Below are 18,263 nucleotides of genomic sequence, written 5' to 3'. Positions count from 1 at the left end.
TAAACCTACAGCTAAGCCTAATCAAAGCCATTTGTGCAGAGGTGTGTGTGTGTTTTCCTTTGCTGGAAGGTTGATTGGCAGTTTCGAAGAGACGAGTGTGACTGCTGGGGGAACAGAGTTAAAAGAAAGCATTTCCCACAACTTCCAGACATTAGCACAGGCCACTTCCACTTCCCTGTCTAGGCTGGAACTATCATTTCCCCCGAGAAACATCTGATGACGAAAATGAAATTCAGCGCGTCTACATTTCACCCTCTCCCTGTTTTTCCCCTCAAGTTTTGAGTCCTTTTATAATTAGAGCTGTCTGTGTTGAATGGCTAGGGAAGTGCCACAGCTTCCTAATTTTCCAGGAGCCGGGGTCAGGAGCCTCCCACACAGCATGCCCGTATTGTCTTGGGCAAAGCCTTTCCCCTCTCTGGGCCCTAGCTGCCCTGTCTGTACAATGGAGAGACTGGCCCTAAGGATCTCCTCTTTATCACGCCCAGTCAGTGGATGAGAGGCACAGCAAACAGCGTGAAATCAACTCCCTTTGTGTGATGTTCTTTGTCACACAGAACTCACAAGAGGACTTGCTAATTATGTCATATAACCTACCTGGATACTGAAGGGGCTCAGTGGGAGCGGGGTACACATGGGTGACTAGAGAAACGAGGAGGAAACTCCTGTCTGTAGTTCTAAGACATTACTGGCTGGCTATTTTGCCTTCTGTAACATCAGATATCAAAATGCTAACCGTCCCATCCACCCACTGGGAATGCATTTGTAGGCTCTTGCAGACACCCGCTCTCTGCACTGCACAGCACAGCTTCCTAAGGATGGCTATGCACCCGCTGGCTGACCTCTTCAACCCCTTTCTCAGCACTCTCCTAAGTGGTCCCCCTCACAGCCTCTTACTGCTCAGGTTCCCTCTTCCCAGTAGGCAGGTCCTGTCAAGAAAGTTTGAGCCCTGGGACCTCCCATGGTGTCCACCTGACCCATAGGAAACTCTCGTGTGAGACCGCTCTACTGCCATTGCCCTTACCCCTCCCCCTGCATCCATGAGCCATTCCAGCCAGCCCTTCAAGACCCTGAAAAACAGCAGGTAGCAGCCTCCATGTTCACAATCATCCCCAAACTCCAGGGGATGTACACCAAAGTCACGCTCACTGCTTTTCCCCTTACTTCATGCAGCGAAACAGCCTGTGGGTTTCCAAAACTCAGCAAATATTCTGCCAGTGGGTAGTGCTAGACTTTGCTCTGACCGCCCAGTCCCAATTTCTGCAAGTACGTTTGAAGTCCTATTAACCTGTTTGGGGACAGCACCTCCCTCTTCCCCATAGAGCAGTGGACAGGGAGGACCCAAAGACTCCTGAATTCCTTTCAAATATCCGTTTTCTTTTACATAGGCTGGAGGTAGATGATGAAGGCGAGTATTCATTGGACCATTCCTGCTACCTTTCAGTAATCTGCACAGGTATGGCTGCCATCTTACCTTATAATGTATTTTTTTCAGCTTTGGGGCTTCAGTCAACCTCCTAAAACATCAATATTGTATTACATAGTTTTTAGGGTATTTCCCAGTACTTTCTCCTAGAAAAAGAAGAGCAAACTAAACCCAAAGCCAGCAGAAGACAATAAAGACTATGGTGGAAATAAATGAAACAGAGAACAGAAAAACAACAGAGGAAATCAACAATCCAAAAGTTATTCTTTGAAAAGACCAACAAAATAGGCAAACTTTTCGCTAGACAGGCCAAGAAAGAAAGAGAGAAGGCTCAAATAACTAAAATCAGAAATGAGAGAGGAGACATCAGTACCAACCTTACAGAAAAAAAAAAGAGGACTATAAGGAAATACTACAAATGACCATATGCCAACAAACTAGATAATTTCGTTGAAATAGATGAATTCCTAGAAAGACAAACCATCCAAACTGACTCAAGAAGAAATAGAAAATCTTAGTAGATGTATAACAAAAAAAGAGAATTACTAATTTTAAAACTTCCCACAAAGAAACGCCCAGCCTCAGATGGTTTAATTGGTGCATTCTATCAAACATTTAAAGAATAATTAATACCAATCCTTCACAAACTCTTCCAAAAACAGAAGAGGCAGGAACATTTTCCAACTCATTATGTGAGACCAGAATTACCTCAATACCAAAACCAGACAAAGGCATCACAAGAAAACTACAGATCAATATCTCTAATGAATATAGATGCAAAAACTCTCAACAGAACACTAGCAAACTGAATCCAGCAACATATAAAAAGGATTATACATGACAATCAAGTGGGATTTATCCCAGGAATGCAAAGTTAGGTTAACATCTCAAAATCAATTAATGTAACACACCATATTAATAAAAACAAACAAAAAAACAAATCCCACATGATTATCTCAATAGACACAGAAAAAGCATTTAGTGGTGAGCCAAAAAGTCTCCAGGTAGAGGAAACAACCTAAACATAGTCACAAGGGAAAAAGTTTTATCTGGGGGATACACAAGGAGTAAAGGAGATGTTTTCAGAAAGGAGATGAGAGGGTTGATCTATGAAGAACCTTGGAAGCCAGTTTAAGGGATCACGGGGGAGCCATGAGGGTTTAGAGCAGACCTTTGACATAATGCAAGTGGTATTCTAGGAAGTTAATCTAGACCAAATTATCCAGTGATACATTTACATACACCAATGTGACTCTGAGGTACAGAGTAACGATCACCAAAATTTTCTGGAGGATGAGCTGCAACCTAATTTACTCCCAGGGAGGATCCATGCTTTGCAGCTGGAAGTATATATAGGTTTTGAGGCCCTCTTTGGAAAAAGAAAATAAAATTATAAATCAACGTTAGGTACACAAATGAATACATATTTAAAATGAAAAAAGAAATCACATGTCTATGGCTACTCCAAGCCATTCAATACAAGTCAGAGTGGAAAGAGGCAAGAATCTTAACCAATGCAGTTATTATATCTGACTTCTGCAAACTGTACAACCCATATGACCATGCGAACACACTGTACAGGCCTTGGAAGGATCCCCACAAATGAGGAGCCCTGAAGCTTGAAACTTCTTTGCCATGTGGTGAACCTGCCCAGGAGTGTGCTGGAACCAGTGTGTATAGGCTTGTGAGAACCAGCTATTAGCACCTCTTCCCAACTTAATGTTCAGTGATGTCACGTTGGTAGCTTGTGATCAGCCTTGGTGGGAGTATTTACACCAGAGAAACTGCCAAATGCTACAAATTAGGGCTTCTCCACATCCCCAGAAAGTGGCTATTAAACATTTGCCAGCATACTACTGAATCCACTTCTATTTATGGCTGAAGTATAAATCCAGTTCTGGTCCTTGGCACAAAGTCCCTACCACTGGCCATCACAGCTGGACTATTCAGAGGTCAAAGTCATTAGACTCAGTATCAAATTAGGAGAGATCTCTCTAGGGCAGGGGTCCCCAACCCCCGGGCCGCACATGCGGGGCCTGTTAGGAATGGGGCTGCACAGCAGGAGGTGAGCGGTCAGCGAGCGAAGCTTCATCTGATGCTCCCCATGGCTCGTGTTACCTCCTGAATCACCACCCCCCCATCACCTGCATTACCGCCTGCACCATGCCACTCCCCGCCCGGCCCCTGTCCGTGGAAAAATTGTCTTCCACGAAACCAGTCCCTGGTGCCAAAAAGGTTGGGGACCGTTGCTCTAGGGCAGTGATCTCCGAGCCTTCCACCTGTGCACTGACCATCCTCTCCACTGTAGCCCCTTCACCCTCTCATCTTCTCTGTCCCTCGCCAACCAAAAACCCCCCAAGGCAGCCCTGTCAGCATCTCTGTGTAGGTGAGATGAGAACATTTCAGATCAGAAATGTGAGCCTTTTTCTAGGCCCAGTAGAAGCAAAGAGACAGGATCACAGGGGAGGGAGACTCTCTAAGCTACTGACCTTGGAGTCCTCCATGATAATGATCCTAAAGATGAACCATGCCCTGACCCATCTCAACAACCCAGGAGCCCTATACCTGAGATGACCTGTATCTCCTGGATTAGGTGACAATTCCAGCCTTCAGCACTGGCAGAGCAGTGAAGTCCTAAGACTCCACCCCAGTGTCCACTTCTTCTCTCATTTTCCCTAAATATGATCACCTCCAGTTCTAAGGAGCCGCTCATTCCAATATGATAGGCTATGGGAAGGAGTTGGCACTCCCCTCCCTGTGCTCTCCAGAGTTCACAGGCTTTGACCCTTTCCCTACTCTTCATCCTTCTCCAGAGGGAGGGGACCTCAGGTTTTACTGGGCCTCCATACAGCCAGCCTTCTCCGCCCTTCCTCTGGACCTGTAGGCCCATTTCACAGATAGGGAAACTGAGGCTCAGAAATCAGGAGTCACGCTGAGGCCTGCCTGACTCCAATGTCCATGCCCTTTCCACTCTACTATGTTGCCTTTTGAACAGGTGTGCACTCTGTTTCCTGCCAGCAGGGAGCCAGATTCTTATGTAGAATGCATCCCCATGCTCCCCACAGGGTCTAGAATGCCCAGAATTTCCAGGGTAGCCACCTGCAGCTTTAGGAAACAGGTGGGAGAGCAGGCACGATAAAGACAAGGAAGAGAAGCGGTTGAGTAGGGATAGGGCAGCGCCCCGGGGTTGTGGCCTGAGGACATAAGTGAATGGTACTCAGTGGGCCATACCTGGTTCCTGCCCATCTCTGGGGGTGCTCACATCTAGGTGTGTGCACCATCCATCAGCCAGTGTCATGACTGCCTGTGAGTACACCTGCCCAGGCTCTAGAGGAGGACTCTTTGAGAATAAGCACTCAGTACCAGCAGTCATTTAGGGACTGTGCTTTGAGCCAAAAGACGTAGCTTTGAATCCTGGCTCTGCTACTAACTAGCCATGGGACCAGGGGGAAGTCACCCAGCCTCTCTGAGGTTCAGTTTCCCTCCCTGTAAAATGCAGACAGTAAAAGCACCCACCTCATGGGTTATCAGGGGGATGAAGGGAGATAATGCATGTAAAGTGTTTAGTACCTGGCATGTAAGAGCCATACACAGTGGTTATTCTTATTACTGCCAAGACTGCAGTATACCTGACAAATGTTTGCTGACTGAACGAATGGCACTTATCCAGCAAGCCCAGGAGGAGATGCAAGCTCACTTATCTAGTGAGTGAGGCCATAGCTGGAAAAAAGACACGTCCACCATCATTTCATAGTGAGGGGTGCATTCGGTGATGTATGCATGCATCCTTCCATGACAGGTACAGAAACATGTACATAGAAGAGTAGGATTGGATATATGGAATCTAAAAAAAAAAAAAAAAAGGTTCTGAAGAACCTAGGGGCAGGACAGGAATAAAGATACCACTTATGGTATCACTTCTTCCTCGCAGCCCCCAGCTGCTATAGAGTGGGCAGGAAGACGACCATTCATATGGTCGTCTAGTGGTTATGACTTTTAGGTCATAGCACACAAGTTCAAGATCCCAGCTCAGCCTGGGAAAATTACTTAACTTCCTGTGCTTTAGTCTCCTCATCTGTAAAATGGAGTCAGTAATAGTACCTAATTAATAAGACAGAAAGATAGATAGGAAGATAGATAGATAGATACATAGATAGATAGGTAGGTAGAGAGAGAGAGAGAGAGAGAGAGAGAGACAGAGAGAGACAGAGGGAGACAGGTATAAAGGAGGTATTTTTTTTTTAAGGATTAAGTTAATTAATATTTGTAAAGAACTGAGAACAGGGTTTGGCACATTTCAAGTGCTATTCAGCATGAGATACTGCCATGATCCAGGTGTCAGCCTATGGTTGTCGGCCAAGAGGACACTGGGCCTCAAGACTGAATTATTCCATCCAGTAGCTTTGTCCCCATACAGAAGGTCTCCCACAGCTGCCAGACCTCTGTCATCCATACCACTGGCCCTACCACTCACCCTGCTCAGATTTCCAATTATTTGTCCTGTTTTGAATTCAAGTGGGATATTAGCCGCGAGTCTGGCTTTATTAATGGCGGTGTCTTTAGTGTTATCGACTTTCTCACTCACTCCTCACTCTCACTCCAAGAAGCTCTGTTTCCTTTAATTAAGCCCTGTGCTAAGTGCCTAGCAGGTGACGTGAGTCTGGAAAGGCCTTTGTTCTGGGACTTCGGCGCTTTCTCATGGGCTGGAGATTGGAGAGACAGTGCGCTACTGCCTTTGAAGTCTGACATCCATCCCCACAATAGGACGAGTGGGACAGTGTGGAGAGCCAAGCCTAAGAGGCAGGAGCCCAGCTCCCTCCCCAGCCTGCCTCCTTTATATCTGTAAAGTGGGGGTGGGGTGCAGGGGAGTACCTTTGCCTCCGCTCCCAGTGCCATGACACTTGGCATCTACTTAGGACTGGGAGGTGACAGCCCAGAAGACAGGAGTTCCAACAGCCAAAGATATCCAAAAGGAAGTGAGGCATAGAGAAAGCAGCCCGAACGTTGCATTACCCAGCCTGGGGTTGAATCCTGGCCCTGCTGTGCCTTGGCAAGTTGCTTAAGCATACTGAGCCTCAACTGCCTTCTCTGTAAAATGGGGTGATGGAATCTACCCCATAGGAGAGGGCATACAGGAGCCATCTTAATGCCAGCTCTGCTACTGTTAGGATCTTGCTGTGCAACAAGTTTCCTGTTCGAAGGACAATACTTATTCCCAGCCTCCACATCCCAACTGGCCATCAGCACCTCTGATTCTTAAAACTACTCTTTTTAAAATATTTTTATATTAATACTATTTTTATTTATTTTTTAAATATGTATCTATTTGGCTGCACTGGGTCTTAGTTGTGGCATGTGGGATCTAGTTCTCTGACCAGGGATCAAACCTGGGCCCCCTGCACTGGGAGCGAGGAGTCTTAACCACTGGGCCACCAGGCAAGTACCAACCCTACTCTTCTTTTTTGTTTGTTTGTTTGTCTTTTAACATCTTTATTGTAGTATAATTGCCTTACAATGGTTAGTTTCTGCTTTATAACAAAGTGAATCAGTACATACATCCCCATACCTCCTCCCTCTTGTGTCTCCCTCCCACCCTCCCTATCCCACCCCTCTAAGTGGTCACAAAGCACTGAGCTGATCTCCCTGTGCTACGCGGCTGCTTCCCACTAGTTATCTATTTTACGTTTGGTAGTGTATATATGTCCATTCCACTCTCTCAGTTAGTCCCAGCTTACCCTTCCCCCTCCCCATGTCCTCAAGTCCATTCCCTTATGTCTGCGTCTTTACTCCTGTCCTGCCCCTAGGTTCTTCAGAACCATTTTTTTTCTAGGTTCCATATATCCAATCCTACTCTTCTATGTACATGTTTCTGTACCTGTCATGGAAGGATGCATGCATACATCACCGAATGCACCCCTCACTATGAAATGGTGATGGACGTGTCTTTTTTCCAGCTATGGCCTGCTTTGTCTTCTATCTCTGGCAGCCGAGTGAAGAGGGAGGCAGGCTCAGTAAACAGTAGGCACTTGATGACTGAACCACGTGAGTTCAGCCCAATTTACAGTACAGTAAGCCATCACCATAGTTGCCAAGCAGACCCTCTCACCTGGGTGAGACAGACCTGCAGTTGGTTCAGGGCTTTAAGCCTTTCTAAGCACCATCAGAAAAATGAGAGCCAAGGTGGGTGATTCACTGTGACGTGAGGACACAAAGGTTGAGTGTAAAGCCCCCAGCGCGGAAATACCAAACCAGTGTCATAAAACTGGTGTTGATGCCACAAAGGACTTAACTAATAAATGCTGTGGTGAACGTGACTGGCTCATACAGACAAGTATTGGCACCTGTGTCCCTGCCTCAGCATGTGGTCAGAAAGCTCCATCACCTTCAGCTGGCTCCAAATGCCCACAGGTGTCCCCAGACGACCACCGTCCTATTCTGCCTCATCACCCAGCTGAGGGAGCTGCTATAGTGTGGGCAGGAAGACAGACAGCCAGGAGACCTCGGTCAGGTGCTGAACAGCAGCGCTGGGTCCTCTTTCCCAGAGGTCTGGGGCAAGGGGCCTCAATGCTTCTCACCCCGACAGTCCTCGCACTGCCACCAAGTTCACCATTCACCCCGTCACCCTCCCCTGGGGGCCTTTCTCATCTCCCAGATGAAGTCCTGCCCACCCTCATATCTCCCGCCTGCGCTGCCGGAGCCCTGTGGTTGGCGCCATTCTCCATGGCACATGGTACCACTTCTTCCCTGCAGCCCCCCGGCTGCAGGTCGCCGCTGCTTCTCTTACCTTCCCTCCAAGATTGTGGGCTCCTCGGGGCTGGGTCAGCTCTGATTCTTCTGTGCGTCCCCAGCACCTAGAGGAAGAGCCAGTACAGAGCAGGCAGTCAGGAAAAGTCTGGAAAACTGGCTTCAGTCACAGAACTATATCCAGAAATATTTTTTTGGTTTCAATAGTCTCTAAATTTCATTCCGTTCTAGAAGTGCCTACTCGTCACTCCTGGACACCAGTCCTGTGCCTACGGTGTAAATCAGAACTACAGGTCTCTGTAAAAGACTGAGACGCGGGGCTTCCCTGGTGGTGCAGTGGTTGAGAGTCCGCCTGCCGATGCAGGGGACACGGGTTCGTGCCCTGGTCCGGGAGGATCCCACATGCCGCGGAGCGGCTGGGCCCGTGAGCCATGGCCGCTGAGCCTGCGCGTCTGGAGCCTGTGCTCCGCAAAGGGGGAGGCCACAGCGGTGAGAGGCCCGCATATCGCAAAAAAAAAAAAAAAAAAAGACTGAGACGCAACTCACACTGGCTGAAACAAACGAAAGGGGTAGGTACTGGATTAAAGTGTGCGTATGAGTCACCCACTGCTGGATTCTTGACTGCGGACCTAGGAATCTCTCTCTCCACGTTCCTCATCTCCATTTCCCATGTATTGGCTTCACTTTCAGGGGAGATTCTCCCATGAAATGACCAGATAGCCACCAAGAGCTTCAGCTTTTGATTCTCCCTGTTTAACAATTCCAGAGAACTTGCATCTCTTCTAATAGCTCAAGTAGCCATCCAAGGAGGCCTCTCACTGGCCTGGCGTGGGTCACGTGCCCATCCCTGAACAAATCACTGTGGCCATGGGAGTAGTGCTCTGATTGGCCATGTCTGGGTCACGTGCCCACCTCTGACACCCACAGCTGGGAGGAGTCTGGTCTGCCCTGCCCACGTGGGCTGAACCTAGGGCTGGGCAGTTTCCCCAAGGGGAATCAGGATGCTCTTTCCAGAAGGAGAATGGACCGTGGTCAGGCAGAAGCAATTAACACTCGCCAGAGCGCCTCCATTAAACAAGGCAAGACAAGTAACAAGTCTAGATTGCAAAGGAACATCCAACAACCTTCAGGAGACAGCCCACCAAGAAAAAACAATCCAAGCTAGTTAAAGTCTAAATAAGAGCCAACTCCATCTAAAGGAAGCCCAGCTGTGTGTCACAGGCCTTCAGAATTGCTGGAGATGAAGAGAAAGGCTGGAACAGTCGGGAAGTCTTCCTGGAGGGGGAGGTGGGGCTTAAAGGACCGACAGGTCCAAGATAAAGAGGGAAATGGTACTGGCCTTCAATGTCCTACCAGGACTCTGTGTGTGTGTGGGCGGGGGTGGAGGCGGGGGGTGAAGGGTGAGGAGGGAGAGAGGTAGGGCAGGAGAGCCGCGCCCCTCCAGTGGGCTAGGCTCCACCCACAGGACCCAAGCCAGTAAGATCAAAATCTAATTTACTCATTAGGCGTGCTTCTTCTGTACAAATTAAATCACTGGCTATTTTTCCACATCGTAAATATTGTTTTAAACTCTTGCTCATAGGCAATTAGATTACAAGCATTGCCTGGTGAGCTATACGCCAGCGCATTTGGCGAGCCTCTGGCTGCTTTGCGAGCGTTTTCCTTTTGAAATGTTTCCCAATGATTTTTAAGGGTCTTTGAAATCCTGTCCCTAGTGATGCGTGAGGGCTCTTGTCTGTGGCCATTAATTTCCATAGCAGCCCAAGAGAGACCCAGTCTCATCTGTGTTCATTTCCAAACAGCCTGGCTGAGCTCCACACCCTCCTTATTTCTGCCTGTAGTTCGGTGACTCTTCACCAGTCAGCTCCACCCGCGTCCCCCTAGCCACCCCCATCTCCCACCCCTGCCTCTGTCTTTGTGTTAGTGGAAGACCCAGGAAAGAACACACTTGAGCACTAGCTCGCAAGGAGACCTGCATTCCAGCGCCAAGATCTTCACTCATTTTGAGAGAGTTATTCCACCTACCTCCCCTGGGCCTCAGTTTGACCTCTGTAGAATGGAGTTAATTCTTGCCTAACCCAAGTGGCCTCCTATTCTCCTTTGCTGGCATTTCTGGGCCCTCTTGAGCTTCCACAGCTGACTAGAAAGACATTTGTTCTTGCTTCTCACCCCAGATGCTCTCTTCCATTTCAGGTCAGCCCCTCGACCCTTTACATGCCCTCCACCCTGACTCACCTTAGGCTCTGCCCCCAGGGTGGTTGCTCTTTCACTGAGACCCACATAACCCCAGCCTGATCTGGCTGAGCATCAGGGCCACGTCCCCCAGAAGTGTTACGTGGCGGCCTTGGCCCTCGGTTACCTGTCTCTTCTCTGGACGTCCACCCCATGCAACACAGTTTAGTCCCTGATGATAGTAATAGTTATAACCACCTTTTACTGAGCACCTGCTATGTGCCAGGCACCATGGTAGTGGCTATGTATACTATTCCTTTCAGTCCTCCCAACAGGCCTGCACTGTATGTGTTATTATTCCTATTTTACAGATGAGGAAACTGAGGCTCAGAGAGGTAAAGTGACATCTCAAGGTCACACAATTTGTGGTGCCTGAGCCAGAAGTTTCTGCCCAAGAAGAATGATCTTGTACTGACCCTCTGCTGTGTCAGGCAGGGGCTGCACCTCATTTAATCCCCACAACAGCACCCCCCATGAAGCAGGTAGTGCCGTCCTCATTTTATAGGATAGAAGACAAAGGCCCAGAGAAGTGGCATCTCCCATCCATAACTTAGCTGACGCCTGGAGTGAGATTCAAAATCAAATCTGCTGACTCTCCTCCTCCTACACTTCCCCTCACCCACACACAGCCTCAGAGGTGTAGTTGCCTTGTCCCCAGGCCAGAGGACAGCCCCACCTCCCAAGGCACTGGCCAATCTTCCCAGAGACAGTGCACCTGCTCTGAGCTGCGAGCACGAAGGAGGAAGTTCAGAAGCCCGCACTCACGGAGAAGGGTCCAGACAGCAGGACAGAAATGTGCGATCTCTTCCAACAGGCTTTTCCTTCCCCCCGCCCCTTCCATAGCTATTTATGGAGCAGCACTCTGGACAAGGGGGTACCTGGCTCTGTGTCCCTCCATGCTTTAGAAGGACAAGTCACTGCCTGTCTCCCAGCCAAGAGCTTTCTGGGGAAGTGCTCCCAGGGTTGCAGGTTCTCCCTGGAAAGGTGTGCCTGAGAGGCAGCACTGACACTGACGTCCTGGAGGCTGCACACCAGTGGGCAGGGCTGGGGTTGGAGTCCTGATCTAGGGCTCCCCAGCCCTGCACAGATGGAGGGACAGGAACCAGGGTTTCCACAGTCATATCTGTCCCCAGGGAATGATGTCAGCCCGGTCCTGAGAGGGAGAGTGGACTTGTGAAAGCAATAAAGGGCCTCCCCGCCCCCCTATTCCAACAGTTCATGGGTGTCCCGCATCCCTGGTGGGGCCCTTCTGTGTGCCTGAGGTTATGGGAGGACCTCCTTGCAGCAGAGACAGCCTCTTCCCAAGGGTCTGACTCTTACCACCCTGTTTATCCCTCCCCGCAGTTGCTTTCCCTAAGTTGAGCTTTGACCTCCACCAAAGGGCACTGTGAGAAGCCTCCTCATGAAACCTCCTTTTGTCGCTGTTGAGGGATGTTGTTGCTGAGGGCAACACAGGTCACATCACATCTCATCCTCATGACACTGACTTCCAACGATCCTCTTAGTCCTAACACCGGGAACATTCCAGTTTTTGTTTTGTTTTGTTTTGTTTTGCGGTACGCGGGCCTCTCACTGTTGTGGCCTCTCCCGCTGCGGAGCACAGGCTCCAGACGCACAGGCTCAGCGGCCATGGCTCACGGGCCCAGCCGCTCCGCAGCATGTGGGATCTTCCCGGACCGGGGCATGAACCTGTGTCCCCTGCATCAGCAGGCGGACTCTCAACCACTGCGCCACCAGGGAAGCCCCATTCCAGTTTTTAATATTGTGGAAATTATGAATCCTATATCTGACCGTATTTCCCTCTTTGCCTTGGTTGCTAGGAAACTGAGTCAATATTCATCTCACTCTCAGTGTTATAAGGCCTTATTTTCTGTTCCTTTGCTGATTTTTCCCCTTAGCCCCAGTTTCCTCATCGATTTTTATTAAATTCTTTAGATTGAATATATTTCCAGTCACAAACAAAGATCAGGAGCTAAGAGTGGTTAGAATTTCAGGTGGGATTTTGCCCACACTGCAAACCACTGCACAGCTGGCCTCTCGTCGCCCATGTGCCTTCACTAGGTGGCTCCCATACTGACCTTCTGAAGAAGCCTAGAGTGCCCAGAGAGAGTCTGGATGGAGTTGGGCCTGACTGTGCTCCTTCCTTATGATGTTTTCAAGATTTGAACCCTGAGTCTTAGCTACTGGGCAATATTTTGGGGGAAGCGATCTTAAGACGAAATCATCTAGGGAGGGGAGACGGGTCTGTGAGGGAAATGCAGGCATCCTAAGGCTCTTGGCTCCATTTCTCTCCAGTTAGAATCAGAAAACACCAGAACTAGAAGGCATTGCTTAGAGATCCAGCCACTTTATTTTGCTCATGGGAAAATGGAGGCCCAGAGAGGGAAAGGGATTGGACTGTGGTCACACAGCCATGCAAGCACCTCCTTGCCTGCTCCAAGACCTCTCTCCTCAACTCCAGACTCGTCTCCAACTTCCCACCTGACCCTCCAGTTGGGTGCCTCAAATTTAGCACATCTAAAACTGAAATCCTGATCCTTCCCCAAAACTTTTCCTGATTCAATCTTTTTCCCTCACTCTGGTTAATGTAAACTCTACTTTACCAATTACAAAAATTGAAAAACATGGCGTCATCCTTAACTAACTCTCCCTCTCTCCCTCCCCCTTTCTTCCTCTCCTCTATTCCCCCTCCCCCTCCTCCCCCTCTCTGCCCTCTTTCTCTCTCCTTCTCTCTCTCTCCCCCCACCCCTGCCACTCCACCATCACTATATTTGGTGTGTGATCAAATCCTGTCATCCAGATTTTCACCACTTGTCACCCCCTGGCTCAGGTCACTATCTCCTTTGCCAGAGCTTTTGCCCCCAGTCCATAAGTCTATTCTCAACATGGGAGCCAGAGTGGAAACATAAGTAGCCCTCCAATGGCTTCCAATTTTGCTCAGAGTAAATGCAAAGTCCTCGCTGTGACCCACAGGCCTTCCATGATTTGCTCCCCATTTCCCTCACCTCTCTGACTTCATCTCCTACCCTTGTCCCCATATCCACTCCACTCCAGCCAAACCTGCTCTTCTTGATGTCCCCCTTTTGCACTGGCTGTTCCCCTGACAGATGCTCTTCCCCACATGGCTAGCTTCCTCACTTCCTCTAGGTCTTTACTCAAAATTTATCTTCTCTCTCATATATGTGGCTGTATGATTTTCAACAAGTGTCCCATTCAATGGGGAAAGCATAGTCTTTTCAACAAATGATGCTAGGAAAGCTGGACATCAACATGCAAAAGGATGAAGTTGGACCCTGTCCTCACACCATATATAAAAAAGTAACTCAAAATGGATCAGAGACCTAAGTATAAGAGCTAAAACTATAAAACTCTTAGAAAAAAAACGATGGGAAAAGCTTCATGATGTTGGATTTGGCAATGATCTCTTGGATATGACAGCAAAGGCACAGGCAACAAAAGAAATAGTAGATTAACTGGACTACATCAAAATTAAAAATTTTTGTGCATCAAAGGACACTATCAGTAGAATGAAAAGACAGCCCACAGAATGGGAGAAAATATTCGCAGGTCACATATCTAATAAGGGATTAATAGCCAGAATATATAAAGAATTCCTAAAACTCAGCAACAAAAAAAGCAGACAACTCAACTCAAAAATGAGCAAAGGGCTTGAATAGAGGTTTCTCCAAAGAAAATACATGAATGGCCAATAAGCACACGAAAAGATGCTCGGTATCATTAATCATAAGGAAGGGTAAATCAAAGCCACAAAATCTACTTCACACCCATTAGGATGACTCTAATTTATATACATATATATATATATATATATATATATATATACACACACACATATATTTATGTATATATATATTTATAAAATCTATAAAATTCTGATATATACATATATTGTACATATAGATATACATTGTATATATAGATATACATACATTGTATATATACAATACATATACATTGATATATACATATAGTATGTATACATATACACTGTATATATACATATATTGTGTATATATACACCCACAGAAAACAAGTGTAGATGAGGAAATGGAGAAATTGGAACCTTTGTGCATTGCTGGTGGGAATGTAAAATGGTGTAGCCTCTGTGGAAAACAGGTTGAAGGTTCCTAAAAAGGTTAAACATAGAATTACCATATGATCAAGCAATTCCACTTCTAGGTATATACACAAAAGAATTAAAATCAGGGGCTCAAAGAGATATTTGTACAACCATGTTCATAGCAGCATTATTCTCAATAGCCAGAGGTGGAAACAATCCAAATGTCCCTCTTCAGATGAACAAAGAAAATGTGGTATACACACACAATGTGGTATACACACACAATGGAATATGGAGAGTTAGTGTTTAATGGGTACAGAGTTTCAGCATGAGGTGCTGACAGAGCTCTGGAGATGGTGGTGACGGCTACACAATGATGTGAATGTACTGAATGCCACTGAGCTGTCCGCTTAAGATGGTTAAAATTTTATGTTATGTATATTTTTACCTCAACAAAACCAAATAAATTTAAAAATTACCTTCTCACGGAAGCCCTCCCTGGCCACTCTCTAAAAGTCCTACTCCTCCCCCGACAAGGTATTTCACAACTCCTTTCCTTGCTTTATTTTTCCTTCTTAGTGCTTATGACTATGAAATACATTATTACATTTGACCTTTTTGTTGTTTATTGCTGTCTCCCGCACCCCATCAAAAAAATACTAGAATATAAGCTCATTATAGGCAGAGATTTTTGTCAGTTTACCGCTGCATCCCCAGCACCTAGATTAGTGTTTGGCAAATATATACAATTGTTGAATGAATATCCGGCAGCAACGGGGTTGGAGGCCAAGAAGAATATGTCTCAGGTCATCTCTAGCAAATTCACAGGTCCCAAGAGGGGCTCTGACCCTAGAAAGGGGCTGGGGCCCTGGAGGCACTTCCAGGCATCTGCTCCCCTCTATCAGTGTGAGTGCCGGAAGGGCAGGGGGGTCATGGGAAAGGAGCTCTTTGGAGCCTCAAGAGAAACAAGGAAGGATCCCCCACCTCCTGCTGCAAACACTTCCCAGTCCCCTGCAGGAGGGGGCTGATGGGCGTGCCCCCAGCAGGGATAACTGATCGGCCAAGCTCTGGGCCAGCGAGATAGCTACGGGAATTTCTTGGGCACCCACTGTGTGTCCAGTTCCTTGCTGAGGCTAAGGGACCAACAAGAGAACTGTTCAGCTTCTCTTGTTGTACTAGAGGATGGACACACACACACACACACGTGCACACAGGTAACCGATACAGGTATGAACTGAGTGTTTCACTGTAGGGTGTAGGCCAGGCAGCCTGACAGTGTTCCTTCCTTTCCCACGGTTCTTATCCCCTTGCACGCAGCCAGAGAACTTATGCTCCTGGCCCCGTCCCACCTGTCCACACCTGTTCCCAGGTAAATGTGCTCTGCTGGCCATTTGCACCTTAGTGTGAAGTTAACCTAAATGTTTTTTCTCTCCAAGGGATTTCGCATCTAATACTTATCTTTAACTTTCCAGTGAAATTTCTTATGTCCTAAGAAATGAATTTGAGGCCTCAGGTATGGTTGAGGGAAGAACTGTTCATGGAGAGCTATCCCAGGGCCTTGAAATGGGACCCTGGGGGACCTCTTGGTGCTAGTGTAGTCCTGGAGGGACCATGAACTGGGGCAAGGGAGGATGTGCCCAAGGAGGGGTTTCCTGTCAAATGAGAACGAGACAAATGAGACAACTGGGTACATAGGTGGGAGGTGGTGGAATCATAAACCAGCTGGTTAAAGCCAAGATGTAAAGGGAAGAGGTCATGTTTTCCTTCCAGTGACCCAGGATTCAGGCCCGATCAGTGGACATTCATGGAGCGTCCATGTGCCAGGCCCTAGACTAAGTGCTGGGGCCACCAATACATCAGACGTTGTCCCCACCCAGGCAGAGCCCAGGCATGGAGGCCATTACCAGAGAGGGAGGCTGGGGGCGAGGGGTGCCTGGGGAATCCAGAGAAGGGGGCCCTTGCTCAGCCTTCAGGATCAGGAATGACTTCTAGGAGGGGGCAACATCCAGGCTGGGTCCCGAAGGCTTAATGACAATTCGGCAGGTGCAGAGGTCAAGGAAGAAAATCCCTGCCTGGGAGATGGCACGTCCAGAAGCCTTACGACCACTTCAGGAGGGAAAGCTTGGTGACTGTGGGTCTAGCAGCGTGGGGGGAGGGAGAAGGCTGAGATTAAAGAAGTTGGTGATGGGGGCTAGATCCTGGGGACCTTGGGTGTCACATTGACCATGTGGGCTTTCTCCTTGAGTCCAGAGTTTTAGGCAGGCATGTTCTATAGTCAGATACGTGACTTAAAAGCTTTTTCTTGCTGCTCTATGGAGATTGGATGGAGTGGAGGTAGGGGAGGAGATGGGAGCTTATGGAATCATTTGGGAACTTACTGAGGAATCCAGAGGATAAACAAGGGTGGCACCAGACCTTGGAGGTTAGCCAAGGAGAAATTAGATGTGAGAAAGTGAGGGGGAGGGACTGTGAAGGACGAGCCTGAGTTTGAAGCTTGAGCAGCTGGGTGAGTGACGGCCCCAGTCCCTTGTCTGAGGTGGGGAGGAAATGATGTGAATGTTTTGGAAGTGTGGAGGTGAGATAGCTGCTGGACATTCAGGTGGAAACCTATGAGGTTCTGGAGCTCAGAGGGGAGGTCTTAGCTGGAAATAGAGGTTTGAGGGCTACCTGCACATAGAGGGTAACTGAAGCCAGGACTAGAAATGCGACCCCACCGCAAAGGTGTAGCAATGGGGAGAGAGTGCAGGGAGCACTTCGAGGAATCCCACAACTTGAGGTTGAGCAGAGAAGGACAGACCCCAAAGCTGATGAAGAAAGAGCAGCCAGAAAGGCCAGTTCTGGGGGTGAAGAAGCTGCACAGCCATCGGCAGGGCTGGTCATTCAGTCATTCAACAAACGTGTATATGTGAGCTTGTGATTGAAAGGCGTGCAGAGAGGGGCTGAGAACTGCTTCCTGCTCAGGGAGCTCAGTCACCCACTGCAGCCTCCCTTGGTCAGAGATCACTCCAAACCCAGCAGGAAGGGGGGCCCCCGCAGTCCTCTGTCCACTGTCCTTCCTCTCCAGACCGTTTATCCCATTTGTGCCGGGAGACAGTGTTGGTTCTGGAGATAGACGACATGGGTCTGAATCTCATCGCAGCCACTTGCAAGCTCTGTGACCCTTGGCAAGTTACTTAACTTCTCTGAGCCCTAATGACCCCATCTATGAAATGAGGACAACGGCTGATTCTCAGGGTGTTTAGAAGACCAAGGATTATGCGTATTAAAAAGCACCCAGTAGAGCTCCTGGCTTCATACCCACTCTTCATTCTCTGAACAAACATCCACTGAGTGTCTCCTATGTTTCCAGACACTGGGCCAAGCCTGGAAATACAAAGATGAAGAGCAGGATTCCTTCTCCCAGGGAATTAACCGTTCAAATAAGGAAACAGCAAATAACAGACAACGGCTGTCCAGTGAGATTATGCCCTGGAGCTGAAGCTTGGAATGAAGGTAGGAGGGTCCTGGGTTCTATTCCAGTTCTGCTCTCACTTGCTGTGGACCATGAGCAATAGCTTAGCCTGTCTGAGCTCTAGGTTTATCTGTAAAATAGAGATAATCATACCTCCCAGGTACTGTTCATTGTGAGGAGATCCACAGGGAGGAGAGGTGGTTGAAATGTCCAAAATTCAGGACATTCATTTCCACAGTTTCTGGGAATTTTGAGGAGAAACTGAAATGGAGGCAGGAAGTAACAGACACAAGTGGAAAGACAGAAATTTAGCCAGCAAGAGAATAAGCCAG

This window comes from Mesoplodon mirus, assembly GCF_964341445.2.
Source record: "Mesoplodon mirus genome assembly, chromosome: 6".
Lineage (NCBI taxonomy): Eukaryota > Metazoa > Chordata > Mammalia > Artiodactyla > Ziphiidae > Mesoplodon > Mesoplodon mirus.
The sequence above is the reverse complement of the archived record's forward strand: the minus strand, read 5'-3'. Positions refer to the sequence as shown.